We start from the raw sequence: 27,395 nt of genomic DNA, 5'->3' as shown, positions 1-27,395 counted from the left end.
GAAGGAAGGATAGAAAGACAACACAGGACACAAGGCAAAAGAAAATCAAAGACAAATAGACAATAGCAAGTACAGAACATATAAAGGTACAGAAGTAAAAGATAAATCAAGCCCACAAGAAAGCAGGGAGGGAAAGGATCACAAAAAAAGGGGGGGACAATCCAATAATATTCCAGCACAGGCTAAGAACGAACCTCACATTGTATCCCAAATTGGACATTTTTCCTTTTAAAAATCTGTGGTAAAACCTCTACACTTTCACTCTCAATTTTTTGTAAACCCATTCATGGAAGAAGAAACTGATACTATTGTGGTCTGCAGAATATGGTCCATATATACACTTATGCCCATAGAATACCCAAACTACATATGTACCAAACGTAAATTAATCAAGTTACTAGAAGAAAATGTAAATGGTCTAGAGGAAACTCTAACCACTCTGAAACTCGACCTGCAACATGAGAAATCCCAAACCTTGCAAAAAGAGTATGCCCAAACTGATCATAATAACGACCAAACAACTTCTAAAAGAGTTAACCCCTTAGAGGAAAAAGGCAGATGGAAACATGTCACTCATAGAAAAAAACACACAAACCTAATACAAAATCCCTGTCCAAACCAACCCATTCTGAAGTAGCCCCATTGGTGCTAAGCAATTGATATCATGGACTCTCACTAGAAGAAAACATGCAGACACATAGAGAAGAACCACCATCAAATGTCCCCCCCAAAATGAGCACCACCAAATGTGATAGATAGAAAAACACCATAAACCTCCTTAGGGAAAAAAAAAGGCAAGTGTGGTGATAGGAGATTCAATTCTCAAGGGAACAGAACCTGCTATCTGTAGTCCAGACAGTCAGTCCAGAGAGGTATATTGTTTCCCTGGAACTAAAATCAAAGATTTGGCCTAGAACCTAACCAAGATAATAAAACCAACAGACTATTACCCCTTTCTACTACTACATGTTGGGATGAATGACACAAAAAAGGACTTGAAATATTGAAAACAATATTGAATGATTATGAGCAGCCAGGCAAGAAAGTCAAGGACTTACTGTAGGTGCACAAGTAGTTTTTTCATCTATACTGCTAACAAAAGGACAACATCCGGCAAGAGAACAAAAAATTCTAGAAGTGAACCACTGGCTAAAGGGTTGGTGTCACCAAAAAAACTTTGGATTCCTGGACTATAGTCTGTACTACCTCCAAGATGGGCTTTTGGCAGGGGATGGGTTGCACCTCACAAAGACTGGGAAGAATGTTTTCAGAAAATGACTAGCTCAACTTATCAGGAGAGCTTTTAAACTAAAACTGAGGGTGGAGGATGACCAATCTTTAGGATCTCCAGGACCTAATTCCAAACAAAAACCCCTAGAAAGTAAGGCAAATAACAAAATAAGGAGGAATGGGAAGGAAGACAAATTCAAATACCAAAGAGGAGACATAGGAAACATACCAAGAGTCAGGCATAAAGACCTCAAGTCTTGTGCTATATACAAATGCACAAAGTCTTGGGAACCACAGAGTGAACTTGAACTATGAATACATGAAGATAAATATGACATAGTAGGAAACCCACGACTGGAACATACTGATAGAAGGATATTAAAAAAAAAAAAAAAGGCCCCATAAAAGAGGAGGTGGAGCTGCACTGTATGTAAAGGAGCACTATATTGCTACAGAAATGCATTAAACCAAAGACGAAAAGCTCCTAGAATGCATATGGGTCAATATAAAAGGAAAAAAGAATGCCGTGGCTATAGGTTATATTATAGGCCACCCAATTAATGAGAAAAATAAGTTTTTGTTGCCAATCAACTAAAAAATATATGTAGGAAACACACTACAATGGTAATGGGAGACTTCAATTACCCTGATATCAATTGGAAAACTAATTCTGCACCAAGTGAAAAATCAAATAGGTTCCTAACCAACCTAGCTGAGAACTTCATTGTCCAAAAGGTAGAGGAGGGAACTAGAGGGACAGCCATGCTGGACTTAATACTTACAAACAGACAAGAAGTGATAGAGGGAGTTGAAACTGCAGGAATCTTGGGTGAGAGTGACCATGTCATACTAGAATTCAACATAATGCAAACACAAGCAGTAGAACAAAATGATTACCAGAGTCTTAGATTTTAAAAGAGCTGATTTTAATAAACTCAGAGAGAACTTTGGAAAGATTCCTTGGATGAAATATTAGAAGATTATACTTTTATGATATTATGGGAAAAAATTACAAAAAAATTAATAATGTCAACCACATCAATAGTAACAAGAACAGGAAAAAAGCTCATCTCTAATCCAACATCTACAGCATCTCCCACAACTCATCGGTCAAACGAAAATATGTCAGAGAAAGAAAAAGATAAAACAATCGACAATGCAGAGTATGCAAAATACGCTTCAAATCATTCAAGAGACACTGATGAAATTCCAAGAAAAAAATGGCAGACAACCAGGAAGAGGCTAGGAAACACCATCAAGAAATTAAAAATGAGATAGGAGAACTAAAGGAAAATTTAAAAAATATGAAGGAAAAGATAGAAAATATGCAATACACAGTTGCAGAAAATGAGCAAAAAGTTATAAAAATAGAAACCAAGGTGGACCAAATAGACTTCAAGGTAGAAATGGTGGAGCAGAAGACATTACAATCAAATAAAGAACTAATGGATACAATCGCCTTTTTGGAAATGGAGAAGGCATCATTTTTCTTATGCTTCCAGAACATTGTAGAAGAAAAAGAGGAGGACCTGGGGAAAAAATGGCTGAATTCATAGCAGAGTTAGTACAGAGAGATAAGTCAGAAATAAGAGGCACCATAGACGAAACTTATCGCGTTCACAATAATTATATAAGAAGGCACTGTTTAGCAAGAGAAGTGCATATAAAATTTACAAAAAAAAAAAAAACCAACAAAAAAAAAGAGAGATGAAATTTATAAAAAATCAAGAGAAGAGACTGTAACCTATAAAGGAAAAGAAATTATAGTATTAAAACAAATCCCATGTAGAATTCAAGAGCAAAGACAGCAATACCATTTCCTAACATCACATCTTACAAAATATAAAGTAATGTTTAAGTGGCTCATCCCTGAAGGTATCTTAATCACATGGCAAGATTCAAAGTTTAAAGTAGACTCAATAAGGAAAGCTCAAGAATTTTATAAAAATTACTTGGAAGAAGAACAAGAAAGTAAGGACGAATCAGAAAGTAGAAGCCAGGAGGACGACTTACAAGAGGAATCAGAAAGAGAGAGAGAGTTAAGGAGAAGCCAAGAAAAAGAATGAGAAGAAAGAGAAGGAGCAAGAAAAAAAGAAAAAAAGGAAACAAAAAACACCGAGAAACAAACACAGTAGGAGATGGAAGAGACATTATCCCCATTTTCAGTAAATATCAATGGTTTAAATGCACAGAAAAAGAGAACACAAGTATTTATAAAATTAAAAAAGTTAGATATAGATGTGATATGTTTGCAAGAGATACATATAAAAAAAGGATTCAAAAAATTATTGGAAAACAAGAAATTAAGAAGATTATATGTATCATTATCACAACAGAAAAAAAGAGGAATAACAATGTACATAAAAGAAAAAATAAACTCAGAATTAGCGTATGCAGATGATGAGGGGAGAACTTCAATGATAAAATTAGACATGGAATATAAACAAATATTACTAGTAGTGGTATATGCTCCAAATAAAAATCAACAGGAATATTACAGAAAACTACATGATACAATAATAGATCAAAAAATTGAAAATCTATGCATAATAGGCGACCTTAATGCCATAGTTGACAGTAAAAGAAATTATCACAGCAATAAGAAAAATAAAAAAAGAAAGAAATATTACCTAAATAATTTTTCAATAAGGCATCAGAACTAAGGTTAAGAGACATATGGAGAGAAACACACAAGGAAGAAAAGCAATATACATATTATTCCCATCCCCATCAATTGTGGTCAGGATAGATATGGCCTGGATGACAACACAATTACAATTAGAAACAGAAAAAATAGAAATAGGAACAAATGAATAAGCTGACTATAATCCAATAACCGTGTATTGGAAAGGACAAAACAGATATAAAAGATGGACCTTAAACCAAAGTATATGTAAAGAGAAAGAATATAAGAAATTCCTGGAAAAAAGAGCTAGAGATTTTCCTAAGTGTAAATAAAAAAGAAGATACGTCAATTCAAAATCTCTGGGACACATTAAAAGCATTTGTTAGAGGGGAGACAATTGCATATATGACAAAAAAAAAAAAAGGAAAGAGAAAAGGTCCCAACAAAATAAACTACAAGAAGAGCTTAAAAAAGTAGATGAAGACCTGCAAAAAATAATAATAATAAAAATAAAAAAATAAAAGAGGAAAGGAGAATAATTAAACATAAATTAAATCTGATAACTCAAGAGGAAGTGGCAATGAAAATAAAGATGGCCAAACAAAATTATTTTGAGCATGCAAACAAAGTGAGCAGATGGTTAGCCTATAAATTAAAAAAAGAAAAAAAAGAATGATCCAACAATTGAAAGATGAGGAAGGGAAAATCCAAAGCAAAAGAGAAGATAAGAAACTAATAGTACATACTTTCTTTTCAAAACTATACACACAGGAAGAAATGACAGAAGCAGAAATCCAAAAATACTTTGAAGAAACAAATGCATGCAAACTGACAAAAGAAGAGAAAGAAATATTAAACCGACCAATCTCTGAAACAGAATTCGGAATTGCAATAAAAAGACAAAAAAGCAATAAAAAAGCCGGGCTCAGATGGAATACCAGTGGAATTATATAGGAGTATCCAAGAACAAATAGGAGAATTAATGTTGGAAATATTTAATGAAGCATTATAGAATAAAAACATACCCCAAACATGGACAGAAGCTTTAATTACACTTATACCTAAGGAGGATTCAGATCAGCAATCAGTACAAAACTATAGGCCCATCTCTTTATTGAATTCCAACTATAAAATATACATGTCAATTATTGCGAAAAGGTTAAAAACAATTTTAGATAAGTATATACACCCAGATCAAAATGGTTTCCTCCCCGGTTGACAAATTAAAAACAATACCCGGACCATAATCGATATATTGGAGTATTACGAAGTATACCCAGAGAAACAAGTTTCACTGGTTTTCCTTGATGCACAAAAAGCTTTCGATAATTTGAATTGGAGATTTATGATACAACAAATTTAAAAAATGGAATTCAAATCCAAATTTGAAAAAATGATTGAAAAAATATATTCAAAGCAAACTGCAAGAGTAATTATTAACCAAGACACAACAGATAAATTTGAAATAACAAAAGGTGTAAGACAGGGGTGTCCACTCTCCCCACTTCTCTTTATACTATTATTGGAGCCACTCTTAAAAAAAATTAGGGAAGATTGGGAGATAAAAGGATTGAGAATAAAAAATGAGGAGTACAAATTGCAAGCCTTTGCTGATGATATGGTTTTTATTATTGAGGAACCCTTAAAATCAGACCCCAAATTGATCAAAAAAATAGAAGAATTTGGCATAGTAGCAGGCTTAAAAATTAATAGGAAGAAATTTAAATTATTAACAAAAAATCTTACAAAAAAACAGGAGATAGAATTAGAAAATAACATGACCATTCAGATAATAATAAAAAAAATATCTAGGGATTTGGTTAACAGCAAGAGGCTCCTCAGTTAAGAAAGATAATTATGATAAATTAATACAGCAAATTGGGAAATATTTGGAAAATTAGAAAAACTTACAAATTTCATGGATGGGAAGAGTGGCAGCAATAAAAATGAATATCTTGCCCAAAATCCTGTTCCTCTTCCAGGTTATACTGATAAGAATAGAAAAAAGGTTCTTTGATTCATTAAACAGATTGACCTCAAAATTTATATGGCAAGGATGAAAGCCTAGGATTAGATTTAAAATGCTACAGGATACTAAGGATAGAGGAGGAGTAGCCCTACCAGACTGGGAAATTTATTATCAAGCAGCATGCCTGACATGGTTAAAAGAATGGATGGAGCTGGGAAACAAAAGAATCCTAACAATAGAAGGCCATGATCTACAGGTAGGATGGCATGCATTCCTGTGCAGTGAAAAATACAAAACACATGGGTATTTTAAAAGACATATAATTAGGAATTCATTATTATTAATTTGGAACAAAATAAAAAAACAATACTATATGAATATACTATTTTGGGCCTCCCCCAATGAGATACTAACACATCCAAATTTAATAGATGGAACTAAAATAGTTAGATATAAGGATATGCTAAATGAATTGGGAAAATTAAAAACGAAACAAGAATTGGAACAGGATTTGAATAGACAAGTCGAATGGTGGATGTATCTCCAAATTAGATCAAAATATTTAGACGACTCTAAGACTAAGTAGATACAATTGGAACAAAACGAATTGGATAAAATAATATATGGGAGGGACCAAAAACTATTTAGTAAAAATATACAATTTCTTGTTACTGTATAAAATGGAAGAGGAAATAGTAAAAGATACCATAATTAAATGGGCGAGAAATTTTAACCATACAATAGAATTAGAGAAGTGGGAAAAGATGTGGAAAACAAACATGAAATTGACAATATCGACAGCATACAAGGAAAACCAGATGAAAATGTTCCATAGATGGCACCTTCCACCAGCTAGAATAGCAAAGATGTTCCGCAACAACTCACCAAAGTGTTGGAAATGTAAGAGCAACTACGGAACATATTATCATCTCTGGTGGACCTGCCCAGTGGTGAAACAATTCTGGGCCAAAATCAAAAAGTGGTTCAAGGAAATAATACAGGAACCAGAACAATTTTTATTAGGGATCTTGACAGAAAATCATACAAACGATACACAATACTTAATACTCCATATACTTACAGCAGCACACATAGCTTATGCTCAAAACTGGAAAAAAGAAAACCCACCAGCAGAGGAAGAATTAATCAAAAAAATACTAGAATGTGCTGAGATGGACAAACTTATAAAAGAAATTAAGGAGAAAGAAGAAACAGATTACTATAAGATCTGGTGCAAATGGTGTGAATGGTTAGAAAATAGGCAAGATAAGAAAACTGAACAACAAAGTAAAATGTAAATGAAATAAAGAACAATAGATGAATAAGAGTAAAATAAGATAGAATTAAAATATGTATAAATAATAGGAATGGATCGCCTTGAAATAGCTGATAAATAGTGATATGTATATGTTAATGTTGTATGTCTTGTCTTTTGTCTTTAATGTGTATAAAATAAAAAATTTAAAAAAAAAGAAAAAAGAAAACAACTCAAGAATCTTGGGAAACTCTGAAAAATACGATCATAAAAACCCAGACCAGCGCAATACCACTGAGAAAGAAAAACAAGAAATCCAAGAAGAGACCAGCATGGCTGCACAAAGTCCTCTCTGACAAATTGAAAGACAAAAAGGACAAGTACAAAAAATGGAAAGAGGGGTACATAACTAAGGCGGAATATCAGCAGAAAGCCAGAACTGGCAAAGACGATGTCAGAAAAGCAAAGGCTCAGAATGACCAGTCTTGCAACAAAAGTCAAAGATAAAAAAAGTTTCTTCCAACATATAAATTACAAAAAATAAAATAAAAAAAAATTCAAGGAAACGGTCCACTAAAGAGAGAAGATGGCAAGGAAGTAACAGGTAATAGAGAAAAAGCAGAGCTGCTTAACTCACTCTTTGTATCCATCTTCACACAAAAAGAAACTATAGCCCAATCTACGAGAAACATAAGTGTAAAAAACAGATTGTAAATAAAAGTTAAAATAAGCAAAAAAATAGTAAGAAAACACCTGTTTGGTCTTGATGAATATAAATCATCAGGACCTGATGGATTACATCTCAGAATTCCAAAGGAACTGGCAGATGTTGTCTCAGAACCATTGCACCACATCTTTCAAAAATCCCAGAACACCGGGGAACTAGCAGAGGATTGGAAAAGAGCTGATGTGGTTCCCATCTTCAAAAAAGGAGGGGAAAAAAAAGCAGACCCTGGAAACTACAGATCATCAATATCTGGGAAGATACTGGAAAAGATAATAAAAAAACAGATCTACCAACACCTAGAAATGAGTAACGTAATAACTAGCAGTCAGCATGGTTTGTTAAAAACAGATCATGCCAAACCTTATCTTATCTTATCTCATTCTTATCTTATCTCATTCTTCAACACAGTGACTAAATTAGTAGATCAGAGAAATACTGTGGATATAATATACTTAGACTTCAGCAAGGCATTCAACAAAATATACCACAACCTACTTCTTCTTCTTCTTTTATTTATATTCCACCTTTATTATTTTTATAAACAATTCAAGGCGATGAACATACTTTTTTAAAAATACTTTTTTTATTTTTAAAAAAACAACAAGACATAACAAACACTAACATAAAACATATACTCCTTCTTTACATTAGCTTCGTATTGGTAATCCTCTATTATATTTCCAGTGGTGACGTCATCATGGATGAGTGGGTGTGAGACGTCCAGTGGTGACGTCATCATGGGTGAGGGAACAGAGCTCCATTCCTGGAAACCGAAAAATCTTTGCTAAGAACCGGGCTAGGGCATTACTGATCCTGGAGAGATTGATAAACTAAAGAGGAAACTTCAGAGACACTGGGGTGGAAAGCAACCACTCGAGCAGACAGGAGCAGCACTTTTAAGCAGACGGAGAAGGAGTCAGTCTTTAAGACCGGCCTGGAGTGATGACAGCCACGTGAGTGGGAAGCAAAAAGTGAAAAAGCGAGAGCCTCATTTGGCAGATGAGAAACCTCAGAAGGAGGTGAGGATTATTTGGTGGAAGGAAGGCATGGAAAGAGTAAAGCGAGAAGGAGAGTGACACAATGTGTCCGGGAAAACAGCTAAAATGGAGTAGAGTGGAGATCAGAGTGATAGAACAGAGTGAGAACAGTGCATAGAAGTAAAGAGCCCAAAAAGCGGAACCTACAAATTGCAAAAGAATTCGTAAGAAGTAGAGATAGGGAAATTCAAAGAAAAACAATTGGAGGTAATAAAAGGTAATAAAAGGTGATGAAGAGATTTTGAAAAACTTAAAATAAGGATTAAAAGTAGAAATTGAAAAATCAAGAAATTTAATACTGGTTAATGAAATTTAAGTTGGCAAGATAGAACACTATTGAAAACTGAACTTCTATTGACATATATTTGTGGAAAGCGGAACAGTGGATTTATTGGATATATAGAAAAAGAAGAAGAAACAAAAGGCACCATTGTGGATATATTAAAAACTGAGCCTGAAGGGGAAAAGAAAGAAAGAAAAACTGTAAATAAGACAGATGCAATATTGCAATATACAGAAATAAAAAGAGATGAAGCAACAAGAAGAAAAGTGGGTACAGGTGATAAATTAAATGGAATTGAATGACTTAATGAATTGAATTAAATTGAATAAATATACATGAATATAATTGAGCAAACAGGACTTGGAGCTGAGAAAGTAAATATAAAATAGCATATTTATACTTATATTTAGTAAAGAAATATAGATAAAGGTGATTAATTGCAAAAAAGGTAAATTGAAAGAAATTAGGAGTGGTGATAAAATATAGAGAATTGTATAAATATATGTATTGTGCATTGTGATTAAGATTAAGAACCATATATAAGTCTGTCATATATAAGAGGTGTTAATAGTATTATAAACTATATTATATAAATTGTAGGAGAAGAAAAGAAATAATTTTACAAATAGACAATAAAGATATAAAGATATTTGTGTATTTAAGTATAGAGTATACCATGTGAAAAATAATTGAATAACAAAACAAAATACCTAGCCATAAATTGTTATATACAAAAATGAAAGTATTTCACCCGAGCAATAAAAATGAAAACTACTGTGACTATAACTAGATTAGGTAAAAAAGTAGCTACAAATCCTGCACCCATAACAACTTCACCCACGAACCAAAGATCGATAATGACCATGTTGGAAAAAGAAAAATCAGAACTGGTAATGAATCCTCAAAGCATGCAGACAATGTTACAAATAATTCAGGAAACAATGATAAAGACTCAAGAAGCAATAGGAGATAATTACGAAGAAACAAAAATGCATCACAAAGAAATAAAAAATGAAATTGGAGAAATGAAAGGTGAATTTAAGAATATGAATGATAAAATAGGGAGTATCCAACAAGCAATGTTAGAAAACATACAAAGAATTCAAAAAGTGGAAACAAAAATAGGTCAAGTCGATAGCAAAATGGAAACGATGGAACAGAAGGCTATGCAACCGAACAGAGAGTTAACTGAGTCAATCACATTCCTGAAAATGGAAAAAGCATCGTACTTTTTAAGATTCACTGGTTTCCTTGGTGCCCAGAAGGCATTTGATAATTTAAATTGGAAATTTATATGGAATTTATATGGAATTTATATGGAATTATATGGAATTTGGGACAAAATTTGAAAAGATGGTGGAAAAAATATACACAAAACAAACAGCTAGAGTAACTATGAATGATGAAATGACAGAAAAATTTGACATAACCGAAGGAGTAAGACAAGGGTGCCCACTTTCTCCTATTCATTTTATCATTAGAAACACTATTGACAAAAATCAGAGAAGATCAGAAGATAAAAGGTTTAAAAATTAAGAACGAAGAATACAAGATCCAAGCCTTCGCTGATGACATGGTATTTATTTTGGAAGACCAATTAGAAACCGGCCCCAAATTGATCCAAAAAATAGAAGAATTTGGTGAAGTAGCGGGATTTAAGATTAATAAAAATAAATCTTAATTAATAAAAAATCTTACTAAAAGTCAAAAAAGTGAATCGGAAGATAAAACTAAAATGAACATAACCAAGAAAATAAAATATTTAGGGATTTGGCTTACAGTGAAGTGCTCTTCAATCAAAGAGGATAATTATGATAAAATATTAAATTATATAAAAAAAGACCTGGACAATTGGAAAAATTTACAAATTTCATTATTGGGAAGGATTGCTACGGTCAAAATTAATATTTTGCCGAAAATTCTATTTCTGTTCAAAGTTATTCCAATAAAATTAGGGAAAACTTTATTTGAAGAGTTAAATAAATTAAATAAATTAGTTACCAAATTTATATGGCAAGGGGAAAAGCCTAGGATTAAATTAAATTAAAACTTTTGCAAAACATGAAAGATAAAGGGGGTCATGCCCGGCAAGGAGAGGAGAAGAGATGGGAAGGGGAGCCATGTCTCGCTCCATGCATCTTGCTCCTCCCTTGCCCCACCTGCCATTCACCTCAATAAAGAGATGGCGGGGAAGGGAAGCAGCTGTTGCCATTGGGGTGGGTCGGGGTGGGTCGTGTTGGGCTACTCAGCCGGCACAAAGAACATGGAGGGGAAGTGACGGCAACGATAGGACTTCCAGTCCCATGCTCACCGCCTCCTGCACACCCATAAATAAGACCCTTCTATAATAAGGCCAAGCCATTATTTGGGGGGATCAAAAGAAAATAAGATCCTGCCTTATTTTCGGGGAAACATGATATAACCATTGCCTGGTGCCAGAAATGCCTGGAGAATTCTCAGCTCTTGGGAAATTGGAGGGGAGGGGGGACATGTGGATTGCAGTATGGCCCTGAGAAACTCTTATCTGTTTCTCAGAGAGGCTGGTACAATATCATCTTCACACCAGTGGATTGGTTGGAATCCACATCGGACAGTGGGGAGGGGTTCCTAATCCCCTTTATCCTAGAGTGTATGCCCAGACCTCAGAGTCTGCTTTGAACTTTGACTTGCTTTCATCCCTTTTCAATAAAAAGTTCCTTTTGAAATACAAAATTTTCAAGAGTTCATACTTTCTTGGAAGAGGGGAGAGCTGGTCCTTACAGAAAACCTTTGAAAGGCTAGTGATGTCCCATATGAAAAACCCCTGTTACACCCCCTGCAATTTGCATCCGAGCAAAAAGATTGACAGATGATGCTATTAATATGGCTCTGCACTACATCCTACAGCATCTTGAATCTCCAAATACCTACCCAGAGTCCTCTTTGTAGATTTTAGTTCAGCATTCAACACTATCACACCAGACATTCTTCTAACTAAACTAAATCAGCTAGTAGTACCTGAACACACTTGTAAATGGATCACAAGCTTCTAATAGACAGGAAGCAGCAGGTGAAGCTACCATATTTTTCAGACACATCCTTTGTACAGAACTTTCAATCAGCCGTCATCCAAAACTAGGTACGCACACCCCTTATTTCTTCAATACCAACCACTACTGAACTTAAATGTAAACTAATAAATGCAAGAAGCATTGTAAACAAATTGCCTGAATTTCTCCTCTTACTGGTACATTTGACATTATATTTGTCTGTGAAACATGGCTAAACTCATCCCTCCCTGACTCCATCATCTCAGTAAGAGAATATCATGTTTTCAGGTCAGATCGCAAAACCCGCAGAGGAGATGGAGTAGCTATCTCTTACAAAAAGTCACTAAAATATACAAGTTGCACATAAACTCGCTCTTCCAGAAACTATCATCTACGAACTGTCCTTTAACATCAAGCTTCACTTCTTACTATGTTACAGAGCCCCCGACTACAACATCGCACGTGAAAACAAGTTAACCACACTACTAACATGGGTAGCTTCTTGCCCTTTTCCTCTCATCTTTCTGGGTGACCTCAACCTACCTCTTATTAATTGGAAAATAAACGAATATACAACTGAATCATCCATACAACCCTATACAATGTTGTTACAAATCTAGGTCTAGATCAACTAGTAACTAACAACACTAGACTCAACAACTGCCTCAACCTCATCTTCTGCAATTAAACTCAATTTATGGACTACAATTAAAAGAACCCTTTTCCAACAGTGACCACGGCATGATAGACTTTTTTTTTTTTTTAATTCAAAAAGTTTTACAAAATTTTTTTCCCCCCTTTCCCCCCCTCCTCCCCCCTCCCTTCGCAACCCCCCTCCCCCCCCCGACTTCCCGGAACAAGCACAAGGTATAGTTAAAAGTAAAACAAACATATGCTAAAAATTTTCGTCCCAACTTAATTATACCCTACAATCATCAATTCCTAACTTCCCCAAAGCAATCAAACATAATACATCATAATCATTCAAAAACAGTCTGATAACTCTTAGTCTGATATCTACGTTGAATATAGTCAATCCATTTTTTCCATTCCTTTAAGTATCTTTCTTGCGTATTGTCTTTCAAAAAGGCTGATATCTTCGCCATCTCAGCCAGATTGGCAACTTTCAATATCCATTCTTGTATTGTTGGTACTTCTTTTTTCTTCCAATATTGTCCTATTAGTAATCTTGCTGCAGTTATTAGATTTAAAATCAATTTAGTCTCAATTACTGTACAATCCGTAATAATTCCCAACAGGAAAAATTGCGGCAGGAACTTTATCTTCTTTTTCAGAACATTTTGTAAAATCCACCAAATTTTTATCCAAAAGGCCTTTATGTCCTTACAAGTCCACCAAATGTGAAAATATGTAGCGTCATCACAATTACATCTCCAACATTTTGCTTGCATTTCTGGATACATACACGATAATTTTTTAGGATCTAGATGCCATCTATAAAACATTTTATAAAAATTTTCCCTCAGATTCTGTGCCTGCGTGAATTTAACATTTCTAACCCAAATTCTTTCCCACGTTTCCAATAATATTGGCTCCTGAAAATTTTGTGCCCACTTTATCATACAGTCCTTTACCAAGTCCCTTTCAGAATCTATTTCAAGTAACACATTATACAATCTCTTTATATGCTCCTGAGACTGATTTCTAATTTGCTTTACCAAATTTTCCCTCGTTCTGCTCTATACCAATTTTCTGATCTCCCTTCCATCTAGCACGTAATTGCTCATATTGAAACCAAGTATAATTTTTCCCTTCCTCTCTTAATACTTGCAGAGATTTTAACTGCAAATTACCTCTTTCAGTATACAAAAGATCTTTATATGTAATCATTTCCTGCTTCTGTTCTATGTTTATATTTTCTACTGTATGTCTAGGACATGCCCATATAGGAACCTTATAATTTAGTTTATAGGGGTATTTTTCCAAACACATGAAGGGCATTTCTTAGCACATGATTTTTAAAGGCCTTATCCACTTTTTGTCATAAATTAAATATGCATGCCATCCATATAACAAATCATAACCTTCTATATTCAAAATTCTGTCCTCTGTTAAATTAAACCAATCACTTATTGCAGAGAGAGCAGCTGCTTCATAATATAATTTAAAATTAGGCATTTTAAACCTCCCTTTCCGAGAATCTTGAATTATTTTCATTTTAACCCTAGCTTTTTACCTTCCCATATAAATTTGTTAATTCCTTCTGCCATTCCTCAAGATTCTTATCTTTCTTAATTATTGGTATCATCTGAAAGAGGAATAAAAATCTAGGTAAAACATTCATTTTAATAGCAGCAATTCTCCCAGCAAAGATAATTGCAATTTTTCCAAACAATCAACTCCTTCTGAACTTTTGCCATAAAACCTCATAGTTATTCTTATACAATTTCACATTTGATGACGTAATATAAACCCTAAGTACTTAACCTTCTTTACAATTTCAAATCCTGTTACTTCCTCTAGTTTTTCTTTCTGTTGTCTGGCCATATTTTTATTATCACTTTTTGTCTTTTCTGATTTACCTTAAACCCTGAGACATTCCCATATTGATCAATTATTTCCAACAAAGATTTACTAGAATTTATAGGGTTTGTTAAAGTAATCACCAAATCATCTGCAAAAGCTCTTAACTTATATTCATACTGTCTAACTCTAATTCCTCTATCTCCTTTACTTCTCGTATTTTATCCAATAATGGTTCTAGAGTTAAAATAAACAATAATGGTGATAAAGGACATCCCTGTCTTGTTCCTTTCGCAATCTTAAAAGGTTCTGTTAAGCTACCATTGATTATAATCTGTGCTGTTTGCTCTCCATAAATTGCCCTAATTATTCTTAAAAAACCATCTCCAAATTGCATCTTTTCTATTAATTTAAATAAAAAATCCCAATGCAATCGATCAAAAGCTTTCTCTGCATCGAGAAAAATAAATGCTGCTGGAATAAAATTTTCTTTTCTAAGTACTCCAGTAAATTAACAATCTGCCTAACATTATTCCTCATCTGTCTCCCTTTTATAAATCCAGATTGATCATTATGAATTCTTCGCTGCAGAATCAACATTAATCTATTAGCTATTATTTTAACAAAATCTTATAATCATTATTTAAAAGTGAGATTGGCCTATAATTCCCAGGTTTAGAACAATCCTGTTCCTCTTTTGGTATCAATGAAATAAAGAGGTTCTCCATGAGAATTCCACTCCTAGTTGTATCTGATTAAATAATTCCTTAAGTGGACCTAACATCTCATCCTGTAAATTCCTATAATAACTAACTGTAAGCCCATCCGTACCAGGAGTTTTCCCATTTTAATTGTTTAATTACCAAAATAATTTCTTCCGAGGTTATAGGCCGATTCAATTCATCCGTTTGTTCTAAAGTTAAATTTTTAACCTTATATTCCTTCAAATAATTATCAATATCCCTATTCAATATATTATCTTTAAGATATAAATTTGTATAATATTCTAAAAAAGCTTTTTTAATTTTATCCTGTTGATATCTCTCTTTACCTTTGTATTCTATTTTTTCTATAGTACGTTGTTTTTGTCTTTTCCTTAAAGTGTATGCTAACCACCTACCAGGTCTATTTGCGTTACAAAAGTATTATGTTTGGCATATTGTATATTTGTTGCCACCTGATCAGCCATTATCATATTAAATTGATTCTGTAGTAACTTTATTGCATCTTTAAGTTTTTGATCATGTGGGTTATGTATTAATAATTGTTGTTTCTTATAAATTTCCTCTTCTAAATACCTACGCTGTCTTTGTTGCTTATTTCTCTGTCTATTATTAAGATATATTAATACACCTCTCATAAAAGCTTTACTGCAGTCCCAAACCATTTCTATCGATGTTTCATTATTCAAATTATAATCAAAAAATTCTTTCATCTGCTTTTTACATTGATTTACATTATCCTGATATCTAAACAAATTTTCATTTAATCTCCAAGTTCTTCTACCTCTTTTCCATATTGCAATTCCATCCAAACAGGACTATGATCAGACAAACATCTTGGAAATATCTTAGTTTTCTTCACCCTAAAAAGCAAATCATTAGAAATTAAAATAAAATCAATACGTGAGAAGGATTGATGCCTATCAGAGAAAAAAGTATAGTCTCTTTCCTCCAAATTCCAGTCTCCATACATCTCTTAACTCAAAATCTTCTATCATATCAAAAAAGGATTTAGGCAGCTTTGCATGTGCAGGTATCTTCTTGGAAGAAGTTCTCTTGTCCTTTCGTGTATCTATTACTCCATTCCAATCTCCCAATATAATACACGATTTATAATCCCATAGAGTCAACTTATCATATAACATTCTATAAAATTTTCTTGTTGCTGGTTGGGTGCATATATACCAAGCAAGAGAGTCCTTTTGTTTCTATTGTAAGTTCAATAGCAATATATCTTCCATAAATATCTGCCTCTATTAACTTGGGTGGGATATCTTTTCTCAAATAAACCACTATGCCATGTTTTTCTCCAAAGCTGAAGCAACAAAATGTTTACCTAACTTTGAGTTTATTAGGTACTTTTGATCTGATAATTTAATATGCTTTCTTGTAAGCAAATAACATCATTTTTAAATTGTTTCAAATAATGAAATATTTTCTTCTCTTCTGAGCTGAGTTCAAACCATTGACATTCCAAGTCAAGATTTTATTTGCCATTACTGGGCTGCTGAAGCTTTTGGGCAATCAACTGAAGATCGTCCTCCCGTATCTTGACGTGCTCCTCCACCGCTTCTATAGCAGAGTCCTGAACTTTACTTTGAGTTTGTTGCTCCTTTTCTTTACGCTTAAGGGCTCCTCGTCAGTCTTTGTTCTTGTGGTTGTTCCTCTGATGGTAACATCACTGGAATCACCTCAGCTTCCACACCCATTTGAGTCTCTTGAATTCTTTTTCTATTATTTCTATTTCAAATTTCAGCACTGTAGAAAGAAAATCTTTGGCCTTAAGCACTGTGTCAATACGATATCTTCTTCCTGATAATACACTATCAAGCCAACTGGAACCTCCCATCTAAATTGAATCTGGTATTTCTTAAGTTCTTGTGTAAAAATGTAAAGTCTTTTCTATCCCTTAACATCTTGGGAGGATCTCTTTCAAAACCTTCAACTCCTGTTCCCTATTTTCAAATTTTTCTGAAAAGCAACTTGCAAAATTTGATTCCTCACTGTTCTTTTCAAAAATAAACCACAATGTCTCTAGGAAGTTTCTTTTGCCTAGCAATCCAAGAATTAACTCTATAAAATTTTGTCAATTTGATAAGCAACCTCTTGTGGATCAAGTTCAATAAATTCAGCCAGAGCTTCTGATAAAGTTTTTTAAATCTTCCCTTTTCCTCATTCAAACCCCTAATTCTCAGAGCTCCTTCCATCATTCTATACTGCATCACCACCACTTGATCTTCATTTTATCCAATTTGATTTGCATTCCCCCATTCTATTTTCTATTTGTTGATTTGACTGAACAATTTCTTGCACCTCCTTCTCCACCACCTCCAATCTTTTGCCGAACCTTGAAAAGCCATCAGGATATCTTCTCTTATTTTTTTATTATTCTCTTTTATTTCTTCTCTTATTTTCTCATTATTATCCATAATCTCCTTAAACCTTTCTTCAGACACTTTCCCTTGCTCTTTAATCAGATCTTCTAAAGCTAGTTCAGAACCCCTTCTGCCCCCAGTCTTAGGTGGTTTAGTAGCCATTTCAGTTTTAAAATTCACAAAATATAAGTCTAGAAACTTCTCTTTTCCCCTTTAAGTATAGGAGAGCTCAGTTCACTTCATTAAAATCCACACATAACTTTTCTTATCTTCTTATTCGTCATTTTCACTCCCGTTCAGGCGCCATCTTTAAGAGTCAATTAAAACAAAGGAGAAAAAAAAATTTCTCTTTTTTAAAAGGTAGAAGTCCGGAAATCAAAAATACTTGCAATCCAATAATCGTCCGCTTGCACTCATTCCGTCTGCTTAAAGAGATCCATAAAGATAAGACAATTAGCAGAGATGGACACCTTCTTCTTTTCCTGCTTTTGCAGACACGCACTGAAGTCGGAGATGGCAGGAATATTTATGGGACCCGTCGACCCTTCGAGGCTCTGCTTAATTAAAACAAAGCCTCTGGGGAGGTCTACCAACATTTCCTGCGCTCTTATCTTCCCCCTTTCATCCAGGGAAAAAGATTAAAGCCGGCTTTTCCTGGCTTTTACGATGTTCAGTGCGGAGCCCCTTTAATTAGGGCTCAGCGAAGAGGTGGAGCCACCCGGAAGTCTCCGGCATGATAGACTTTTGTCTCAATATACGCCCTTATAAAAATCTCCATAATAATGGGATACCAAACTACAACTTCAAAAAAGCCAACTATGATCTCATAGACACTGACCTCTCATCTCTTGACTGGCAAATTCTATTCTCTAACTGTATCATTGCCGAAGACTATTATAATATTTTCTTGGTTGAAGTCAATAGAGTTATCAAGCTATATGTACCGCAAATCACCACCAAAACCAGGAAAAACAAATTACCCATATCAATAAGAAAGCTCCAATCAAAAAAAAAATCCCTCTGGCAAAAAAACAAAACTGGCTATGTAGCTAACTTTAAAAGCCGCTACAAAAACATATGCCACCAAATAAAGATTGAATGCACCAATTACTACATCAAATAAGAAGAAAACCTTCCGCACACAAAATCCAATCGTGCTTTCTATAATTTTGTAAACAACAAACTTAAAGACTCGAGATCCATGCCACCCCTAAAAGGATCTAATGGTAAAGAATGCAATGATGAAGCAGTTAAAGCAAACCTCTTTAGCTCAGTCTTCGTTAACAGCAATGGCTCATGCCCAACATTCCCTAGTCATACCAATAATGACTACAGTGATCTAACATAAATAGATTTCACAGAAGATAATGTTGAAAAGGCACTACATAGACTGAAACCATCTCTATCTATTGGACTTGATGGACTATGTACATACTACTTAAAAAAAAAACTTTCCACTGTTATAACAGAACCCCTAAGCTATGCTCCAATTATGTGGCTATGATCCAATTATGTCCACCACTCCTGCCTGAAAATAAACAAATCTACAGATAACTTCCTATCAGATCGTACATTTATCCATTTTTGTCAATCTTGTTTACCTAAATTAGACTACCTAATTTCCATGTCTAATAGACTCTATATTATAGAAACAATTTTAATGTCACAACAAACCATCCTAGAATCTATCAAACTTAGAAAAAAAATACTAGCATGTTTAGAACCATGTCTCACAAATCTCGAAAAAAGAATTATTACAGTACAAAAAAAAAAATAGAAACTCCACAGAACACAATCTTTTTCCAATCCAACAAACATTGCCTAATCCACAACCTAAACTGCAAATATATTCTAATCAATCAAACAAACAAACAAACAAATAACGTAGCCATTTTAATTAAAGAGATCACTGAAAGAGAACAGAAACGTCAAAATGCAATATTATTTGGATTAGATAATACTAGGGAATCAGATATTACTAAAGTTCGTAACATCATTAAAAATTACATTTCACCCACCCTCTCCCCTGACGAAATAACTGAAGTTTCCAGAGATGGACCTGAATACAAAAACAGTGATGGCTGGGGGCTTCTGGTGGCACTGCAGGTCATTGATGGCAGTCTTTTCTTAGACTGCCAGCCCTGTGATCGAGTACAGCCACTCAGACAGCACAAATCAGCTGTTTGGCAGCTCGGAAACCTTTCCCTCAGGCAAAGAGGGAATGGTGAGCAATCGAGCTGAGGTAGAGCTCCCTGGAAAGCCCCAGGAATGATTCTGGAGGCTTGAGGGTGAGAGCTCCCTCATAAGCTCAACAAGCTCCGGATCCGGGGCGCCTCTGCCTTGGGCAGAGCAAAACACCACGACCATGTCTGTGACCAATATTGAAGTTGGAATGGATTTTCTTTTACCAGACGGAGCAAAATCAGGACTACTGTAGTGGCAAGTAACAGTGTTTAACTCCTCAGTTACAGTATAATTTTTCTGAAATGATCTAAGAAGAAGAAAGGGAATGGCGTTGTTGTAACAAGGCATGAAAGCGAAACTTAAGGAAATGCCTATTAAAGCTGTCGGCACCAACGTTACACGAAAAGACTGAATCAAAAGATTGCAAATAATAAATTTTAATTTTTTTAGTTAAAGTATATTTTTTCTCTTGAAATGACTTACTGAATGCCTGAGATGCTATGTAATCTTATTTTCTGCCTGCTCCATGAGGTAGATGTGAAATGACTTAAAAAGAGGAAAGGAAATGGCATCTTTGTTGCAATAAGGCGTGAAAGTGAAAGTTAAAGAGGTGCTTGTTAAAGCTGCTGGCGCTGATGTTATATGAAGAGGTTAAGCCCAAGGAGTGAATAAGACCTGATCTATTTAATTTAATTACTGTGTTGAAGAGAAGATCTGAAGAAGATTCATTGAATTTTTTTTCTTTTTTTGTTTTTGTTTTTATAGAGTACAAAGTTTAATAAGAAATGGCTTTTAAGCAAATGAAGCTAAGTATTTCTAAGTACTTTGAAATCTCGCTAGCTCAAATACACAAACTAAAAGAAGATCTGAAGGAATATTTAAAAGGCTTGATAGACCAAAAATTTAGTGAAATTGAAAAACAAATATTAGAACTAAAAAATACGGTGGAAATCTGGAATAAGGATATGGAAAGTGTGGTGGCAGCATGTCAATGTTTTTCACAAAATATCATCCAGCTGGATGAAAGAATGGAAGAAATTAATCAAATTAATTTGAATTTGGAAAAGAAAATAGAGGAGGTTCAGAATAATCAAGCTAATTTGAATTTGGAAAATAAAATAGAGGAGGGTCAGAATATTCAAGTTAATTTGTATTTGGAAAATAAAATAGAGGAAGTTCAGACTAAGGTGGATAAGGCGGATGAAGATATGGTTATATTGCAATATAATTTGATGGAGTATGATTTGAGAGTGAGAGGTTTGAAGGAAAATAAGCAGGAGAATTTGAAAAAGATTTTTTCACAGGCTTTTGCACAGATAACTGGAGAGCAGTCAGCAGATTTTGAAGTCCATATTGAAAAAATCTATCGGGTTAACTCTTGGTTTGGCAGACAAAGGCAGTTACCAAGAGATGTGATTTATTTCACAACCAAGAAGATCAGAAATGGAATTTTACAAGCATTTTATAAAAATAAAATTCAAATAGTAGGACAAGATGTGTTAGTGATGAAAGAAATTCCTTCTAAAATGCTAAGAAATAGGAAGGAGTTTGCTTTTTTGGTGGAAGAACTTAGGAAACATCAGATACAGTATAGGTGGGATGTTCCAGCCAGTTTAATAGTATATTATAAAGCAAGAAAGTTTTGTCTTAATACAGTTGTTAAAGCAAGAGATTTTTATACTAATGTATTAAATCCCCCACTGTTAGAGGTTAAGATGAGAACAGGAGTGGAGAGGGAAAAAAGGTGGAAGAAGGAAGTAAAACATATACAAGATAATGTTGGGAGTGCAATTATTGAAGAAGAAACATTGGGAAAAGTAGGGGATGCAGAGAAGTTAAGATTGAGCTGGGCAGAAAGAAGAAATAGTTTTAAGCGAAAAGAGTCTTCTTCTTATGGGAATGGATAAATTATAAATGAAATATCTGAATATAACATAAGAAGAAAGGTCAATTTATATATGATTTCTGTAAAAATGTTATTCGGAGTTTGTAAAAAATTTATCTGTATTTGTTTGAATTTATAATTTAAATGTTGGAGATTTGATTACATATGGCTGAATTGTTAATAATTGAATTAAAATATTTGGTAATTTATAATGATGGATGGAGAAGAAGGATTAAATGTAAATGTAAATGGTACTGTCTGAATTTATAATCTAAATGTTGGAATGACCGTAGTAATGCTTTCTGATTATTTAAAGGTTTGGGGTTAAATAAGGTAACGATAATAGAATAAGAGATGGAAAATTATTTGTAAAACAATATTATTTATTATTATGTATGATGGATTATAAATATGGTGGACTATACAAGACATTATTTTGAAGAGTAATAGGGAGTAAATTGACTTTAAATCTAATATTATCAGATGGATTTCTGATATGAAACTTTAGTGTATTTAAAAGACTATTTACGAAAGAAGATTGGAATGGAGAAGAAGGATTGGAAACAGCATAATATTACTTATTATTATGCATGATGGATTTACAAATCTGGTGGACTATACAAGATATTATTTTGAAGAATAATAGGGAGTAAATTGACTCTAAATTTAATATTAATAGTTGAACTTTTGCAATTGGAATATTGGAAGATGGAATACTGTACTTAAAAGACTGTTTATGGAAGAACATTGGAATGGACAAGAGGGACTGAAAATATTTTATGAATGGATAGAATATCTTTATTCTTTTTTTCTTTCTTTTCTTTTCTTTTTTTTCTTTAGGATGAGGGGAGTTAAGGTACTAGGGGAGGGATGGAAATTTAAGGATTGTTTGCTTATTTTAGTTTATGCTTGTTATATTTTGCTCTGGGAAGCTTGGGGGGTGGGGGTGGGAGGAGTGGGTGAAGGTGGGTGAGGGAGGGGATAGGGGGAGGGTGGGGGGAGGAGGGGAAGTATGGGTAAAAATGTTTGTAAAACTTTTTGAATAAAAAAACTAGTGATGGCTCAGTGGCACCAAAATTCTGTAGAGTCATCTGCATAAATGAGATCAGCAAACAAAAGTTCATTCAAGCCATAAACAAAATTGCCAGAACCAACCTAAGCCTTAACAAAATTAGACCAAGACCCGATCTATCTTTTCTGCAACGGATTCACTCCCGAGAACTTCGCACAGAACTCAAACGAAGGCAAGACGAAGGAGAAATCAACCTTTACATTGACTTCCGTGCTGACTGCATAAAAAGAAAAACCTATAGTCAATTGGCCAACATCCAACCCCGATCAATCAAAGCATCCAACCTCCCATCAATCAAAGCATCCAACCATCCGTCACACCGAACTTCCAATCATCCAATGTACAAAAATCTCAACCAACCGTCGTTCAACCAACTGACCTCCATCCATCTGTTGTACAGAACCCCCAACCATCCATTGTTCAACCATCCATTGTTCAACCAACCGTAGCTCAACCAACCAACCTCCAACTGCCTGTTGAACAGAACCTCCAAACATTCATAGTTCATCCAACCAACCTCCAGATGCCCTTTGAACAGAACCTCCAAACATTTATGGATCAGAACCTCCAACCAACTATCATCAATAACTAGGTATGCACTTATTTCCTCTTCACCTGATGCTGCAGATCTTAAATGCAAATTGATAAATGCAAGAATCATTGTAAACAAATTGCCAGAACCAACCTAAGCCTTAACAAAATTAGACCAAGACCCGATCTATCTTTTCTGCAACGGATTCACTCCCGAGAACTTCGCACAGAACTCAAACGAAGGCAAGACGAAGGAGAAATCAACCTTTACATTGACTTCCGTGCTGACTGCATAAAAAGAAAAACCTATAGTCAATTGGCCAACATCCAACCCCGATCAATCAAAGCATCCAACCTCCCATCAATCAAAGCATCCAACCATCCGTCACACCGAACTTCCAATCATCCAATGTACAAAAATCTCAACCAACCGTCGTTCAACCAACTGACCTCCATCCATCTGTTGTACAGAACCCCCAACCATCCATTGTTCAACCATCCATTGTTCAACCAACCGTAGCTCAACCAACCAACCTCCAACTGCCTGTTGAACAGAACCTCCAAACATTCATAGTTCATCCAACCAACCTCCAGATGCCCTTTGAACAGAACCTCCAAACATTTATGGATCAGAACCTCCAACCAACTATCATCAATAACTAGGTATGCACGCCCCTTATTTCCTCTTCACCTGATGCTGCAGATCTTAAATGCAAATTGATAAATGCAAGAATCATTGTAAACAAATTGCCTGAATTTATCCTCAAGTTAAACAATGGTACATTTGATATTATATTTGTTTGTGAAACATGGCTGAACTCATCCATCCCTGACTCCATTATTTCAGACAAAGAGTACCATGTTTTTAGATCAGATCGTGAAACCCGCAGAGGAGGTGGAATAGCTATCTTTCATAAAAAGTCACTGAATCTAAAAAATGTTCAAGTTGCACATAAACTTCCTATCCCTGAAACTATTGTATGCGACCTGTCCCTTAGCACCACACTTCGCTTCCTACTATGCTACAGAGCCCCTGACTATGACATCGCACATGCGAACATGTGAACCTTATTACTGACTTGGGCTACTTCTTGCCTGTATCCTCTCATCTTCTTGGGTGACCTCAATCTACCTCTTATTAACTGGATAACAAACGAATGTACAACTGAACCTATCCATACTACCTGTTAAGGGTAATCAGGGTTCACAACCAAGGTTGTGGACTGTTGAGCAGAGTACCCTATGCATGAAAATGAAACTGGTTGTATACAATAACAGTCACTTGCAGACAAACTGGGGTTTGATATTCCTTTACTTTTAGGGAAAAGGCAGAGACACAGTCCAAAAACAATCCAGGTCATACACATATAAAGCCAGTCAGGGATATTACAAATATCAAGTCTTCTTACCAACATAGACTTGCACAACAAACAAGGTCTTCTTTCAGTTCAGCAAAACACAGTTCAATTCACAACAGTCAGTATCTTGAGGAATCAGTAACTAGCCATAATCAAGCAACGATCATAAAGCTCAAATATACAGTTGCAGCATGTCATTAGGTTACAATCTGTAGCGTTCCTGTAGATTCCCCACAAGCCATAATTTAGTAGTCCTTTTATACATTGGCTACAGAGCTCAGCCAATCTGGATGCTTGCAATGATGCAGCACAGCCTTAAAGCAATATCATGCCTTTCTACAAACATACATAGTTAGTTTATATATTGCCTGGCCAACTATTAGGGAAATAACAATTTCCTGACATACTCCCCTTTGGACAGGTCATATAATGGCTTACAATCTCAGCCCATAACTCTCACAACATGTTTTATGTCTGATCTCACCCTGCGGTTTTGTAAAATTATCGGCAATATTATTTTCTGACATACAATATTTCAGTTGTATCATATTATCCTGTATACATTGCCTTACATTTAGGTATCCAATGTCAGTATATTTAGATCTTGTTTTAACAGCTAAACTAGTTGCCATTTTAATAGCCGCTTGATTATCTTCAAAAACAACAATTGGATTATTTACACTTAATAATAATAATAATAATAATAATAATTTAATTTGTATACCGCCCTTCTCCCGGAGGACTCAGGGCGGTGAACAGGCAGATAAAATAAAGACAATACATTCAATAAAAACAATATTATAAAAAACTTATTCCAATAGCCTAAATTTAAAATACAATACAAAATATAAAATAAACCCCAATAAAATCCATATTTAAAACCCTATTAAGCCAGTCCTGCTCGAAAGAATAGATATGTTTTAAGCTCATGCGAAAAGTCCGGAGGTCTGGAAGTTGTCGAAGTCCTGGGGAAGCTCATTCCAGAGGTAGGTGCCCCACAGAGAAGGCTCTCCCCTGGGGTCGCCAGCCTGCATTGCCTGGCTGACAGCACCCTGAGGAGGCCCTCTCTATGAGAGCGCACTGGCCGGTGGGAGGCATGTGGTAACAGAAGGCGGTCCCAAGATATCCCGGTCCTATGCCATGGAGCGCTTTAAAGGTGGTAACCAACACCTTGAAGTGCACCCGAAAACCACAGGTAGCCAGTGCAGCCTCGCAGGATCGGTGTTATATGGGAGCCACAGTGGCTCCTCTATCACCTGTGTGGCTGCATTCTGAACTAACTGAAGTCTCCGGGTGCACCTCAAGGAGCCCCATGTAGAGAGCGTTACAGTAGTCAGGCGAGAAGTGGCGAGGGCATGAGTGACCGTGCATAAGGCATCCCGGTCTAGAAAGGGCGAACTGGCGAACCAGGCAAACCTGGTAAAAGCTCTCCTGGAGACGGTCGCCAAATGATCTTCAAAGGACAACCGTCCATCCAGGAGAACCCCAAATTGCGCACCCTCTCCATTGGGGCCAATGATTCGCCTCAACAGTCAGCCGCGGTTGCAGCTGACTGTACCGGGATGCCGCATCCACAGCCACTCAGTCTTGGAGGGTTGAGCTTGAGCCTGTTTCTCCCCATCCAGACCCGTACGGCCTCCACACACCGAGACAACACTTCAACAGCTTCATTGGGGTGGTCAGGGGTGGAAATGTACAGCTGGGTGTCATCCGCGTACAGTTGATAACTCACCCCAAAACCACTGATGACCTCGCCCAGCGGCTTCATATAGATGTTGAACAGGAGAGGCGAGAGAACCGACCCCTGTGGCACCCCACAAAGGAGGCGCCTCGAGGTCGACCTCTGCCCCCCTGCCAACACCGTCTGCGATCGGTCAGAGAGATAGGATGAGAACCACCGAAGTACGGTGCCTCCCACACCCAATCCCCCCAACCGTCGCAGCAGGATACCATGGTCGATGGTATCAAAAGCCGCTGAGAGATCAAGGAGAACCAGGGCAGAGGAATAACCTCTATCCCGGGCCCTCCAGAGGTCATCCACCAATGCGACCAAAGCTGTCTCAGTGCCGTACCCGGGTCGGAAACCGGACTGGAACGGGTCTAGATAGACAGATTCATCCAGGTACTGGGGTAACTGGTGTGCCACCACACTCTCAACAACCTTCGCCACAAAGCGAAGGTTGGAGACTGGACGATAGTTACTCAAAACAGCTGGGTCCAGGGAAGGCTTCTTGAATGCACAAACTGAATGCACAAATTACCACACCAAGCAAGAAGAGGACCTTCTGTGCACAAATTCCAATCGTGCCTTTTATAATTTTGTTAACAATAAACTTAAAAACTCAAGATCCATCCCACCACTAAAAGATTCTAACAACAAAGAATACAATGACGAAACAGTTAAAGCTAACCTCTTCAACATTTTCTTTGGCTCAGTTTTTGTTAACAGCAATAACACATATCCGACATTCCACAAACGCACCAGCATTGAATATGATGACTTAACCCATATACATTTCACAGAAGATAACGTTGAAAAAGCTCTTCATAACTTGAAACCATCGCTATCTATTGGACCTGATGGACTATGTGCATACTTCTTAAAAAAACTTTCCACTAATATAGCAG

General features: G+C 35.5%; 1 protein-coding gene across 1 annotated transcript in view; it reads left to right on the top strand.

The window, feature by feature from the left end:
- Positions 1–27,395, top strand: part of LOC131197679 (uncharacterized) — a 208,153-nt gene that overhangs the window by 121,746 nt on the left and 59,012 nt on the right. The window lies entirely within an intron of this gene.

The sequence above is a fragment of the Ahaetulla prasina genome, chromosome 4, assembly GCF_028640845.1.
Source record: "Ahaetulla prasina isolate Xishuangbanna chromosome 4, ASM2864084v1, whole genome shotgun sequence".
In the NCBI taxonomy this organism is placed as follows: Eukaryota; Metazoa; Chordata; class Lepidosauria; order Squamata; family Colubridae; genus Ahaetulla; species Ahaetulla prasina.
Note: the sequence above shows the minus strand (reverse complement) of the source record. Positions and strands in the feature narration are given on the sequence as shown.